The sequence below is a fragment of the Cydia splendana genome, chromosome 4 (assembly GCF_910591565.1).
Source record: "Cydia splendana chromosome 4, ilCydSple1.2, whole genome shotgun sequence".
NCBI classification, from domain to species: domain Eukaryota; kingdom Metazoa; phylum Arthropoda; class Insecta; order Lepidoptera; family Tortricidae; genus Cydia; species Cydia splendana.
In genome coordinates, this window is record NC_085963.1 from 21,294,548 (window position 1) to 21,306,902 (window position 12,355).

The 12,355-nt window shown below is 38.5% G+C and overlaps 2 protein-coding genes across 4 annotated transcripts in view; one reads left to right on the top strand and one right to left on the bottom strand.

Moving 5' to 3' along the window:
• The window catches only part of LOC134790202 (syndecan), a 596,526-nt gene that overhangs the window by 348,165 nt on the left and 236,006 nt on the right, over window positions 1-12,355 (top strand). The gene's annotated exons all lie outside the window — the stretch shown is intronic.
• Window positions 1-12,355, bottom strand: part of LOC134790217 (uncharacterized) — a 413,186-nt gene that overhangs the window by 233,155 nt on the left and 167,676 nt on the right. The window lies entirely within an intron of this gene.

The window sequence follows — 12,355 nt, forward strand, 5'->3', positions numbered from 1 at the left end:
TACACATGAAATCATCACCGGTCGTCTTTTTTTCCCGGTGATGATGGGTATGGTGTTGACGACTTGAGAGTTTCTTGTTTTTATTTCTAGAATACGAATAATAGTAGTTAATGTCTATGCTACACAATAAACTTCATGTAGTTTGCCATTAATTTCAGTAATTATTTCTAATATATCATTTGTAACTTTTTTAAACCAAAGCATAACGGTGATGATGCTCTGTTGTGACAAACTACGTTTTACAAATTTGTTCGTAATATTTCTCGCGATTCAGTGATGTGACTTTATAGTGAAATCATTTTTGGCATTCTATACTAAAGTGAAAAATAGGGCAAGGACCTTTAGCGGTATTTCGTTGTTCATACACCGAGATAAGCTCACATTGACATTACCATGACGGTGTTGACGAATATTCGTGACAAAATTTTAAATATTTTTAAATGTACTTTCTCGGTGAAGGAATTATTGCATATTTTTTCATGTGTTAAACAACAACATGGAAAAGATATAAGTAAAAGAAAAATCGCAATCGTACGATAGGTATGCTATAATTTTCACTGCAAACAAAAAGCTTCAGATTTTTCCGGTCGACGGTGATGATTTTAGACACATAAAACATTTTATATAAAAAAAACTATTAAGTTATTGGAGATGGTAATTGAAGGAACATGAAGATAATAGTTCTTAAAAACATATAAAAAAGTTGCAACTCGCACAACCTACTAGTTTTTTTATAAAGACCGAACCATAAGTTTTCGCTGGATTTTGAAATCCACCCAGCCAAAGCAACTCTTCGATGGAAAAACATAAACACATTGAGTTTAGGCTCATTTGAAAGGTCTCGAGAAGAGATTAGAAATGCAAAGGAGAGAAAGTACAGTCGGCAATAAAAGTGTGTATCAAAAAATATTTATGACGGTTACTTAATTGTTATCGAATTATGTTAGAAGAATCCCATACGTCCTGGCAGGGATCGGAACCGGTTTTTTTGCAAAAACTTCCGAAATAACCTTATATTTCGAATTATTTTGTACTCAAAATGTAGGACTCGGTTGTATTTTTAGGTAACGACTTCGTATTATTAGATTGCCCAATTAGGAATGAAATAATTAACAAAGAACGAAAAAATACCGTTTTCGTTCCCATACAAAAAATACCGGTATCCGATCCTTGCTTCCTGGATAGCACAACAAAACTGTGGAATGAACTATCGCCCGCGGTACTTTCGGACGACCTTCAAACCTTCAAAAAAAGAGCGTACCCCCATTTTAAATGCCGCCTCTGGTGTTGCATATTGGCCGCTCCGATATATCTGATGGCGACTGTACATCAGTGGACCTTATGCCTTTTGTAATAAGGTCCACCGATGTACAGTTAGAGCGTTTTCACATTGTCCGATCCGATATCGGATGTAGGATCCTACATCGGCGTAGTCAGCCCGCGAGGGCGCGCCCGGGCGCCGTCTTTAGCGGTCGCGCACACTACAACAAGCATTATGCCTACACATACGCACACAAAGAAATATTATCGGTCCGACATCGCTGAATTTATCGGAAGCGCCTTTCCGATATCAGATGTTGGAAGGCGCCTATGACAAAAACAGCTGCAGGAGGCCATTGGCATTAAGTCCGCCATTTTTGCGTTATTGATCGTTTTTTAGTAATAATGATTTATTAAATGCATAAATAAATACAGAGAGAAACATATATCTTACACTTTACGTACTTCCGACATCCGATATCGGATCGGACAATGTGAAAACGCTCAGGAGTGTTGCTGTTCAATACAACTCCAAAATTCCCCAACATCAATACAACTTTTTAATTAATTTCCCTCTCGATATTCAAAAGAAGGAATGAATATCGCTAATTTGTTTAAAAATGAATATGCAACGACATCGATCGGCCCAATTCCATGTTAATGAGCTTCATTATGGCTTCATTAGTCAAAAAAGTTCCAAGGCAGAGACAACGGCGTCATTAAAAAAGGTAATTGTCATCTGTCAGTGTTATACAAATATTTTGCTATGGCTATTTTTATAGAAGATTCTTCGGAAATAAAATGTCAATATTGTGTGGCTTTGAAACGATCTTTCTACTGGTTCGCGTTGTCTGCCGTGATTCCTATGGTGATGTTTACGGTGTTACTGCTCCTCATGTCTGCGGAGTTGGGTTAGTAGTTGTCCTATGATATAGTCAAGTGTAAAAATATGGGTGCACAAATCATCTCAAAAATATGTACCATAGCTCTCATGTCGGCGAATTAAGAACTATGGGACATATTTTTGAGTAAGTTGTGTACTTACGCCCATATTTTCACACTTGACTGTACCTCAGTGAGGCCTTCATGAACTCACACCAAGACATTGAGTTATTATTACTATACAGAAGCCATACTAAACAATGAAATTGTCGCAATTGCAACCTATACCAGGCAACCAAAACGTCGTAAGCGCAGTAAAATTCATAGCGCTTACGCGTTTAGGTCGCGAGATTCACGCTCCGCTTCTATTGCTTGTCAAAACGACAGCATATCGTGGCGCAAAATATATAGGTACTCAATGCACCAAGACCGGCAGAGCTCTTAACTATACTCCAGCTCACCTGGGCCGGCTACAGTTCTTCTTTAGTAGAGCGTCTCTGTGAGACAATGTGAAGTCCGATGCTTTGCAGCAGTGATGATTAGTGGTAGTACTATTTTACTGTCTGAAACAATATAGAAAAGTAAAAGTAATGATTGTAAATTGATGATGATTGATTACCTTTAAAACCTGAAAATTAAACTGAAAAGTTTCCTAGCACACACCCTGTCAGATGGTAAGTGATTACCATAGCCTATAGACGCAACTCATACGATGTCACATGTTGAGCTGCGCTTCTTAATTTTTAGAAAAATCGCAAGTCTCCAGTTGTGTAGTGCTTAAGCTCTGTTCTCTTTGGATAGCGGTGCCGTCGTATAGCGTTTCCATACAAAATACTACTCATCCATATTTAGCCGTATTATTTTGTATGGAGACGGCCGCTATATGACAGCACCGCTATCCTAGGAAAACAGAGCTTGAGTAAAACTAGTAAAAACACTGCATTCAAAAAATGTTTTTTCTAGATTTCACAAATTTCGAGACCACAGAATATTTAACAAGATACATAATAGAAGCTATAATGGCAATCCTATACCTTCAACTGATCGTGGCAGCATCGATTCTGGTCATCACCTTCGCCAAAAGGCACTCCCCTATTTTCAAGGTCCATAAATGGTATTTAACGTTCCACATCATTATAATGGTGGTCTACGTCGCTCTAAGTACTCTGATGACGGCAGTGAACGATTGTTTTCTTCTCTCATGGGTGACGATGGTTTGCGGTATGGTGTATTTTGCGACGATTTATCGAAGAATGAAGAAGAAAAATATATGGTCTGGTTTGAAAAGGATATACTAAGGTTTCTTGATTATTTATAAATTGATTTGGATGGTTTATTATTTTCAGTTTTCTTAATGTTTTTGTTTTATTTATTTAAAAAGTTCCTAACCCTCTCAAAACTTAGGGACGTAAACGTAGCACTAAGAACTGTTAGTCTGTGCGGAAAGAGAGGAGTCATATAATGTATTGGTTCCCTTATATTCCACGATCCTCTTTCCGCACAGACTCCATATAGTTGGCATGGCAGATATATAAACATTTTTTTTATATAAGTAAGCACTACTTATTCGCTTTATTTTAGCATAGATTAATAGACGTACTTATTGTAATTAGAAAGGTGGTCAAAGTATTAAAATAATTTCCTATTTGCACTTTCTATAGTAACAAAAACGTAACAACACGTACAAGATCGCTTTGTTTACCTTGTTGACGTATAAGAAATCTAAGAGTATTGGTATTTACTTATCTTCTCATCTCCAACGTACGAGAATACGGAAGATTAATGTTTATAAAGGATATGTCTTACATCACAACATGTGTGCAAATACAGAGCCTGGAAGTTTGTGGCCTAGTTTCAATTTCGGGCACCTATAACGCGAGTACAAGAAATATATTTAGCCTTCACTTTAAAACTATTTTCTACAGACTTTCATTATCAATTTATAAGTTTGGTGACAGTTTGAAGTGTGTGCATTGTGTCAAACCCAAAAATATAAGAAATACGCTAACCTGCTTGTCACAAGCGAGCCCATACCCGAGCAGAATAACCCATGAAACTTATTTAACGTCTTGGCGTCTAATTTCTAAACAGAAAATCATCTTGTTATCACTTTGCGGTATATCTACATATTTCCAAACAGGAAGGTATTTCCCGGGAACAAATAATGCCGAGTGGTCCCTTATGATTGAATGGTTAAGAAGCCAATGCTTTAGTAATTTCGCCCTTCATAAAGGTAGCAGCTAAAACATGCCTTATGCAGTCACGGACTTTAATTGTTGACCCATTTAGGGTTCACTTTACATTGGACATTTCATACCGCTAGTATATTGACAACCAAATTAGCTTGAACCCTAAATGGATCAACAATAAAGTTTATGACCGTACTAGACGTAGCAAGGACGTCACTCAACCTCGAGCAAACGTTAGCGTACACCATATAAACTGTCTCCAACTCCGCGTCTTAAATATTCAAAACAACTTTATGACTTTTAAATTAGTTTGTGCAAAGTTTACACACTCAGTGGAGTTACAGTAGGAACAGGATAGACAGTAGCTTGACTTTGTGTGAGCAAATAATGTAAACTCCAGTTGGTATTCAAGATATCATTTGATGCGTCTATTTCGTAAGCTAAAGAGTCTTAATTTAATTTAAACTAACATGATTTTCACTCATAATTTTTAAATTAACACAGGACTTATGCCGGGACCAATGCGTTTTATTGCACAGGTACACCCATAAAAAACGTTCTCGTGTTTCCTATTGATAGTGGTTATATATTTAATGTCTTCGACTGAAGCGCTACAGATGACCACGATTTATTTCTTATCTTGCACTAGTGTTTTCAAAAGTTTGTCATTTAGACCAATTTCTCATATGCTACGGAGATGCCGGTACAATTTGATTTATATTATTATATTATACTTACTACTAATATTGGCCAATCTTCCGATGTCGACCAAAGGCAGTTTTATTTTGCCGTTCATTTTAGAGACCACCGCGTGCATGTTATGTACTGTTATGTTATGTACCTATGTCGTACAGGCCAATTCGAACGTACACTGTCATCAGAATGATATCTAACGATTTCAATTAGTTATCGTGTATTTCGCTCATATTTGTCCGAACATATATTGGCGCGAGCGAAACGCGAGATAACCAAATGACATCATTTAGATATGATTCTGATGTCAGTGTACGTTCAAATTGGTTTGTAAGTTACCACATTAACTGCTAGCTCGAGCTACGCGCTACGAGTGTAGCCCATAACTCAGGAAAAACTGCCTGTAGCGAAAAGCGCCTACACACAGAACCGCGGCAGGTCGCTGGCAGTGAATGTGATTGTACCGTAGTTGTCGAGGTACTGGTTACACTAGTTATACTGTGCCAAAACCACTCACAAGTTGTGCTCATCCGTATTCTAAAGGCTCGGAAAGATTACCGTTTCAGTTAGATTGGAGCTGAATAAACTAGGACCTAACTATATAACCTAGATAGCATAAAGCTTATGAATTGATCCCTTCGGCGGTTTTGTATTTGGTTGGTTAACCAATAAATGTTATAACTAGCCGAAAATTTAAAGATTGTTGTTTACTTTTATTTAAATACCTAAAGATATAGACATGGTTCTTCACATTATCATCCTAAAACAAGTAATTTTCCATGACCACGGTAAGATCCAAAACAAAATTCTCAGTGTCAACCCAAAACGTGATAGTTATCTCAAAGCTTCTCAAAGTTTATGTAAATGCGGCAACTTGGGCCCAGCAAATCCGATTACGACTCCACCTTAGGAATTGGGGCACGGAATTATGCTCGGAAGCACTGATCATTTAACCGACAACGCCGGCGAGGTTATGACTTCGCTAAGTGGTTTATTGAACTCGGTTCGTCAATTACACTGGAGTGGACGGATAATTTTGCTTGTTCAAATATGATAATCAGGGTAGTTATTTGGAAATTGTATACTAACTATACGTACAGATATGTACAGTAAGCTGCAGGGATAACCGCTGCAAACAAATTTCTATGCGGGGGTCAGTTATCTCTGCTGATTATTGTACGTACATACGTTGTAGCTAGGGTTGCCAGATCGAAAGGCGCTATTATCGGGAAACAATATCAATTTTTCGGGATTTTGGGACTTAAGTCGGGAAAAAAAAATACATTCAAATTAAAGTAATTGTATTAAAAATACGATATTTTACATTATTGGCACTACGTCAGCTCGCTCGCTCGACGACAGTTCGGAACTTGAAATTATTGTTTTATAACGTGAAGCTGTTTTTTCGGGACAGTTTACACTTTGTCGGGAATCGGGAACACATGCTAAAAATCGGGAGAATCCCGCCAAATCCCGACCATCTGGCAACCCTAGTTGTAGCCGGATAGCCGAGAGGTCTAGGGCGTTAGCCTGTCTGAAGACGCCGGTTCGAATCCGGTCTCTATTACCATTGGAGGACTTTTCTTTAGTTTATGACGTCTAAGTCTATTACAATCAAAAATATTGAATAAAATAATTTGTTCCCTAAGTTGTAGGTATACTTTATCGGGGTTATTAGTGCTTTTGACACTTATGGCTTATATTGCCTACCTTACTGTAGGTATTATTCAAGTGGATAAAGTGATATTCCTTAGTAGCTCTTGTCCACAAACTTGTCTAAATTATTTGTCTGGAAGATCTTTTGTCTCTGTCTCTTGGTAAGTAATTAAATCTACTACTAAAACTAATGAATAACACATTAACTTCAGGTATTTATACATGAGTATTTGATAGTGACTCTTCAACAATATCTTGTTCTTATTCATACTATAAATGATTTATCTCAGAGACCAATACTTCGCCAAGTTGTATTTAGAATTGCTGGGACATTCAATAAATATCATCTTCTTCCTTGCGTTATTCCGGCATTTTGCCACGGCTCATGGAAGCCTGGGGTCCGCTTGACAACTAATCCCATGATTTGACGTAGGCACTAGTTTTTACGAAAGCGATTGCCATCTGACCTTCCAACCCAGAGAGGAAACTAGGCCTTATTGGGATTAGTCCGGTTTCCTCACGATGTTTTCCTTCACTCAAAAGCAACTGGCCGCGTAGCCAACATGCCAATCGCTTACGCTCCGTAGCGATCGAAACGCAACTGTCACTGTCGCACTAATATGGAAGAGTGATAGAGAGACACAAAGCGTTTCGTTGTCGAAGCGATAGCGATTGTCACCTTGGCTAGGCTTCGTACATAAGTTCCGAAAAACTCATTGGTACGAGCCGGGGTTTGAACCCGCGACTTCCGAATTGAAAGTCGCACGCTCTTACCGCTACGCCACCAGGCTCCAATTTCACCACGGTGACAGGTGCGACAATTGTAAAACATCACTGTTGCTGACGTCACAGGCATCCATGGGCTACGGTTACCGCTTACCATCGGGCGGGCCGTATTCCTGTTTGCCACCATCATTGTTTTATTTAAAAAAAACTTTATTATATCGGAAATAAACAGATATTTCTCTTGCTAAGTTTATGACAATTGTCACAAGAAACACTACAATTGTCACGAAATTCCGACATATACCTCATTACCTGTCAAGAATTACCTACAATTCTTCTAAATCTTGACAATTGTCAGAAACTTCGCAAAAGAAATATCTGTTTTTTTTTCCGATATAATAAGGTTTTTTTAAATAATACAATGATGGTGGCAAACAGGAATACGGCCCGCCCGATGGTAAGCGGTAACCGTAGCCCATGGATGCCTGTGACGTCAGCAACAGTGATTTTACAATTGTCGCACCTGTCACCGTGGTGAAATTGGGGCCAGCGCTCTCATTAAATAAATGTCATAAGCTGAAATAAGTATTCAGTTCTAATCCGACCCTTATAATTCTTTCCTATCACAATTCAAGTAGAAAATTCGCTAAAGTAATATTACCTACATTAAAAAAAGAACCGTATAATAGCCCTCAAAAACCCAGGCTAGACGCCTTACGCATCCCAATCGTTTCTTCTCAGGGATAAAATTCAAGTTTATAATAAGCTTAACCGTGTAATAAAGCTTAAAGAAGATCGTAACTTTGAGAAGCGCTTGCAAAAAATACTTGAATACATTTTGCCGATCATTTTCTTTACTATAAAACGCTACGTGAATTTTATAGTAGCTCTTTTTACCTTTATACTCCTATTAAGTATTTGCATTAAGTTGGTATCAAAAGAACTTTTGATTAAGTTGGTATATCTACTGCCTTTTTCTTTTTTTATCTACCTTTTTCTTGAGTTGTAATGGGAATTAGATTTGCTTAGGTACTTATAAATTAAATAGGCAGGTACAGTTCTAAGTCGTGTAACAAGTAAAAAAATATACTATAGTGTGCGTGCGCGAGTGTGTGTGTGTATGTGTACAACAGAAGGACCGGTTGGCAGAAAATCTTAGACGGTTCCTTATGCCAAAACCTATGAAACTAGACACGGATATTATTTCAAATAATATTATTGTAAAATTGATGCTCAAACGGAATAGATGTTGTGGTAAACCATTTTGGAGTATCTATTTCTGTGCTCGTTTAATATTACCCCGTACCCGAGTATTCCGCTTCGCTGCACCTTCAGCAGAGCTCTTCAATTATGATTGTACCTATATCTGTAACTTGTAGTCAGGAGAAGGCTATGCGGCCAAGCCTGGTTTAATGCTTTAGATAGCAGAAGGTGTCGCAGAAAGCAAACCGGGACTGGAACCTCAGGTGGCATGAGCTTTTTCTGCCAAAAATGTGGGAGGTCGTGCCGCTCACGCATAGGCCTCCACAGTCACCAAACCCGATGTCTAAACAGCAAAGCATAAATCGTCTGCAATAGACGGAAAGGCCTGTGATGATGATGATAAATAAATAAATATTATAGGTCATTCTTACACAGATTGACTAAGTCCCACAGTAAGCTCAAGAAGGCTTGTGTTGTGGGTACTCAGACAACGATATACAGGGTGGAAAGGCACGACGATCCTTTCCGGAAATGGGAGATAGTTTAGCCTAAGCTCTATATTTTCTCCATAGAAACTATGTTAATATGGGCAACCGTTTCTAAATTATGACCTTTTAAACATCCACGCAAAAAACTACTTTGTTCTAACCCTAACAGGTGACAGGGTCAATGAACTTACTTGTAAACAATCAGTATTCGACAGGAAATTATGCTAATTTGTTGCCATCTAACCATTTTTAGGTCTGCTTACAGCACGGTAAGAATCATTGCAGGATTTTCGCTTTCTTAGTGGTTCCACTTGTTCAATACTTGAATGAAATAGTTATGTTATTCCTTAATATTAATAATACTAACCACAACATTGTTTACAACGACAGTTCAAATGGTGACATTGACAACCACTCAAAAGTACGCAATCGTCTTATAAATATCTCTGGTTTCCTTGACTGATAAAAAGGTTTTAGTTTCTTAACACGTTTCACAAAATTATTTTCGAATAATTGGAAACTATCTAAAATAATTAAAAATAACAAGTAGGTTGTGTTAGTTGCACCAAATGAACTTGCAAAAATTAAATACTAAGAATAAATCAAGAATAAATACTTCTTCAATACCAAACTAACAAACCTTCTTGCGTGGTAGGAAATAGACAAGACGTCTGATGTTTGAAATTAAATTTTCATTGAACTATACTTATTGAATGTCATATTCTTCAAATAAAAATGTTAGATGCTCGTGGCTATTTAAATTTGTGGGGCTGTGTAAAAGATATGGTGTACCAAACCAAACGGAATGTGAAACTGCGGACGAAATGAGACAAAGGCTAATTGGTGCTTTCTGCGGAGGATAAATGACGAAGAGCATACACTATATCGCATGTGCATCGACATACTCGGGTACGGGCTGCGGCGGCGTTGTAATACACGGAGGTACATTTGAACACCGTATGTGAAAAGAAGATAGTATTAAATATTGGAAAAAAGTAATTATCTAAGAAAGTAATAAAATTGTTTGTAATATTTTTGCATGCATTTGATTTATTTGACATTTATGCGTCATTCATACATCATTGCGATACTGTCAACGATCGGAAAAAAGTGTAAAGTCCCGAGCTTTCCCGACGGAGATCCTTAATCTAGCCGTCATGTGCACATGCTATAGGGTTATCACCACAGTTAAAAAGTAGTATTTTTGCAATTTTTATTTTTTACTCAATTAACGATTCTTACCATTACCAATAGTCTCTGTATCACTTAAACGACCTAATACTTCCGGGAAGGATCGTCGTGCCTTTCCACCCTGTATATTATGTAATATATAAATACTTAAATACATAGAAAACAACCATGACTCAGGAACAAATATTTGTGTCATCACACAAATAAATGCCCTTACTAGGATTCGAACCCAGGACCATCAGCTTCACAAGCAGGGTCACTACCCACTAGGCCAGACTGGTCGTCAACTTGATGATGAATGATGATGAACTTGTAGTCAACTGTACCAAGTTATGGCGTCCGCTAGCTGACGCGGGTGCACGGAGCGGGCGCACGCACGCGGGTGTCATTGTAGGTAAAATCCGTCGCACGCGTCGGCGCCAGTTAGCGTTGCTCATACTATTTTTCATTAACCCGCTCCGTGCAATCGCGTCAGCTAGCGGACGCCCTAAATAGCTTAGAAGATGTTTTTTTGGAAAAAAAATGCGTTTGAGCTAATGAAAGCAGCAAGCACTGCTGTTATTATTAAATAGCAGTGGCAGTTTTTTCTCGGAACTTCATCCTCATCCCGGCGAGGAACATTAGAATGTCAAGACCCGAGGCGGTTATAAAAGAAATGTTTATTTCACAGAACTTGGCTGGCACACAAAAAAACACTCTTTTGTACTTCCTTTCTAATTTACATATTTCTAGAAAAACTGTCCCGCATTCGCAAAAAACTACACTAATTGCACGCTGAGATATCAAGTCTGTCCCCTATAATTCTGTTTTGTTTTTCAATCGAGCAATTACAGAATTGCTGTGCCCTTTTTACTTGCTCGTAATTATTTTGCTACAAAGTAGGTAATAAAAATGCGGAAGATGAGACAGATCCTACCTGTACTTAGAGGATATAACCAAACGGAGACGCCTTGTCTGTAATTTTCTTTACAAAACAGTCTGCCGATTTTTGCGGGGGAGGGGCACGTTAAATGTATAGGTACGTAACGTAAAAATAGCCATGTTAGATAAACGTCAGTCAATACAGTGTGTATGACCATTGGCCGCCTATTTTCGACGGAGAGGAACGCCTGTTAATGGCTGCTCCGTTCGGTTATATCCTCTAAGTAAGTAAGGAAAGTAGCTTACGCCCTAATTCTAGCACAGAATAGATAATAGGGGTTAGTAGCACGGGGTCTAATCAGCAACTCGTCTATGGGGCAACTCGTCTAAGACGCAGGTTGTCTAAATCGCAGCTCGTCTACATATTAACTCGCCTCATTTTTTCAACGAACACTTTTTTGACTTCTTATGGCAAATTATTTTTGTGGCAAAGGTTTACGGTTGAATGGTCTAGAACATCTGGAAAGACACATCTCATCACACACACACATCTCACCTGGAGTTATGGTCTGGAAATAATTCGGTGTGTGAAGTGGCATCATGGCCATAGCTGCACCTCTCCGCGTAATAGTTTTTGCTGACCAGTTGCGATTTCGTCGAGTCTCCATTTAGACGAGTCGTTATATAGACCAATAGCTAATTAGACGAGCTGCTACTTAAAAAATCGTGTAGACCAGTTGCTTTTAGGCGAGTTGATATGTCGACGAGCTGCGATTTAGATAACCTGCGTCTTAGACGAGTTGCCCCATAGACGAGTTGCTAATTAGACCCCGTGCTACTCATCCGGTGGCGACAGCGCCACGCGCGGCTTATGGCTTTCCCCAAAATTGGTGTGGAACGGATGTACTCTTAGCTACCTGTAGCAAAGCGACGAAATCGTGGAGTGAGCCACGCCTGATTCTAGTCAAACCCACTCTAGCGTGGCGTTCCTCCATTTATGTTTATATATATTGGTTACCACATGAAAAGATTCCGAATAAGAAGGATCGATTATCTAGTCAACCTAATAGATGAATGAGAACCGCATTTGACCAGTCATTGTGTAAAAAACTTGAGGATACCTATATTCAGCAGTTGACCTCTTTCGGTTGATATGATGACGACGATAGCTAATGCTAGAAAATCATTTTTGATGTCTTAAGCAGA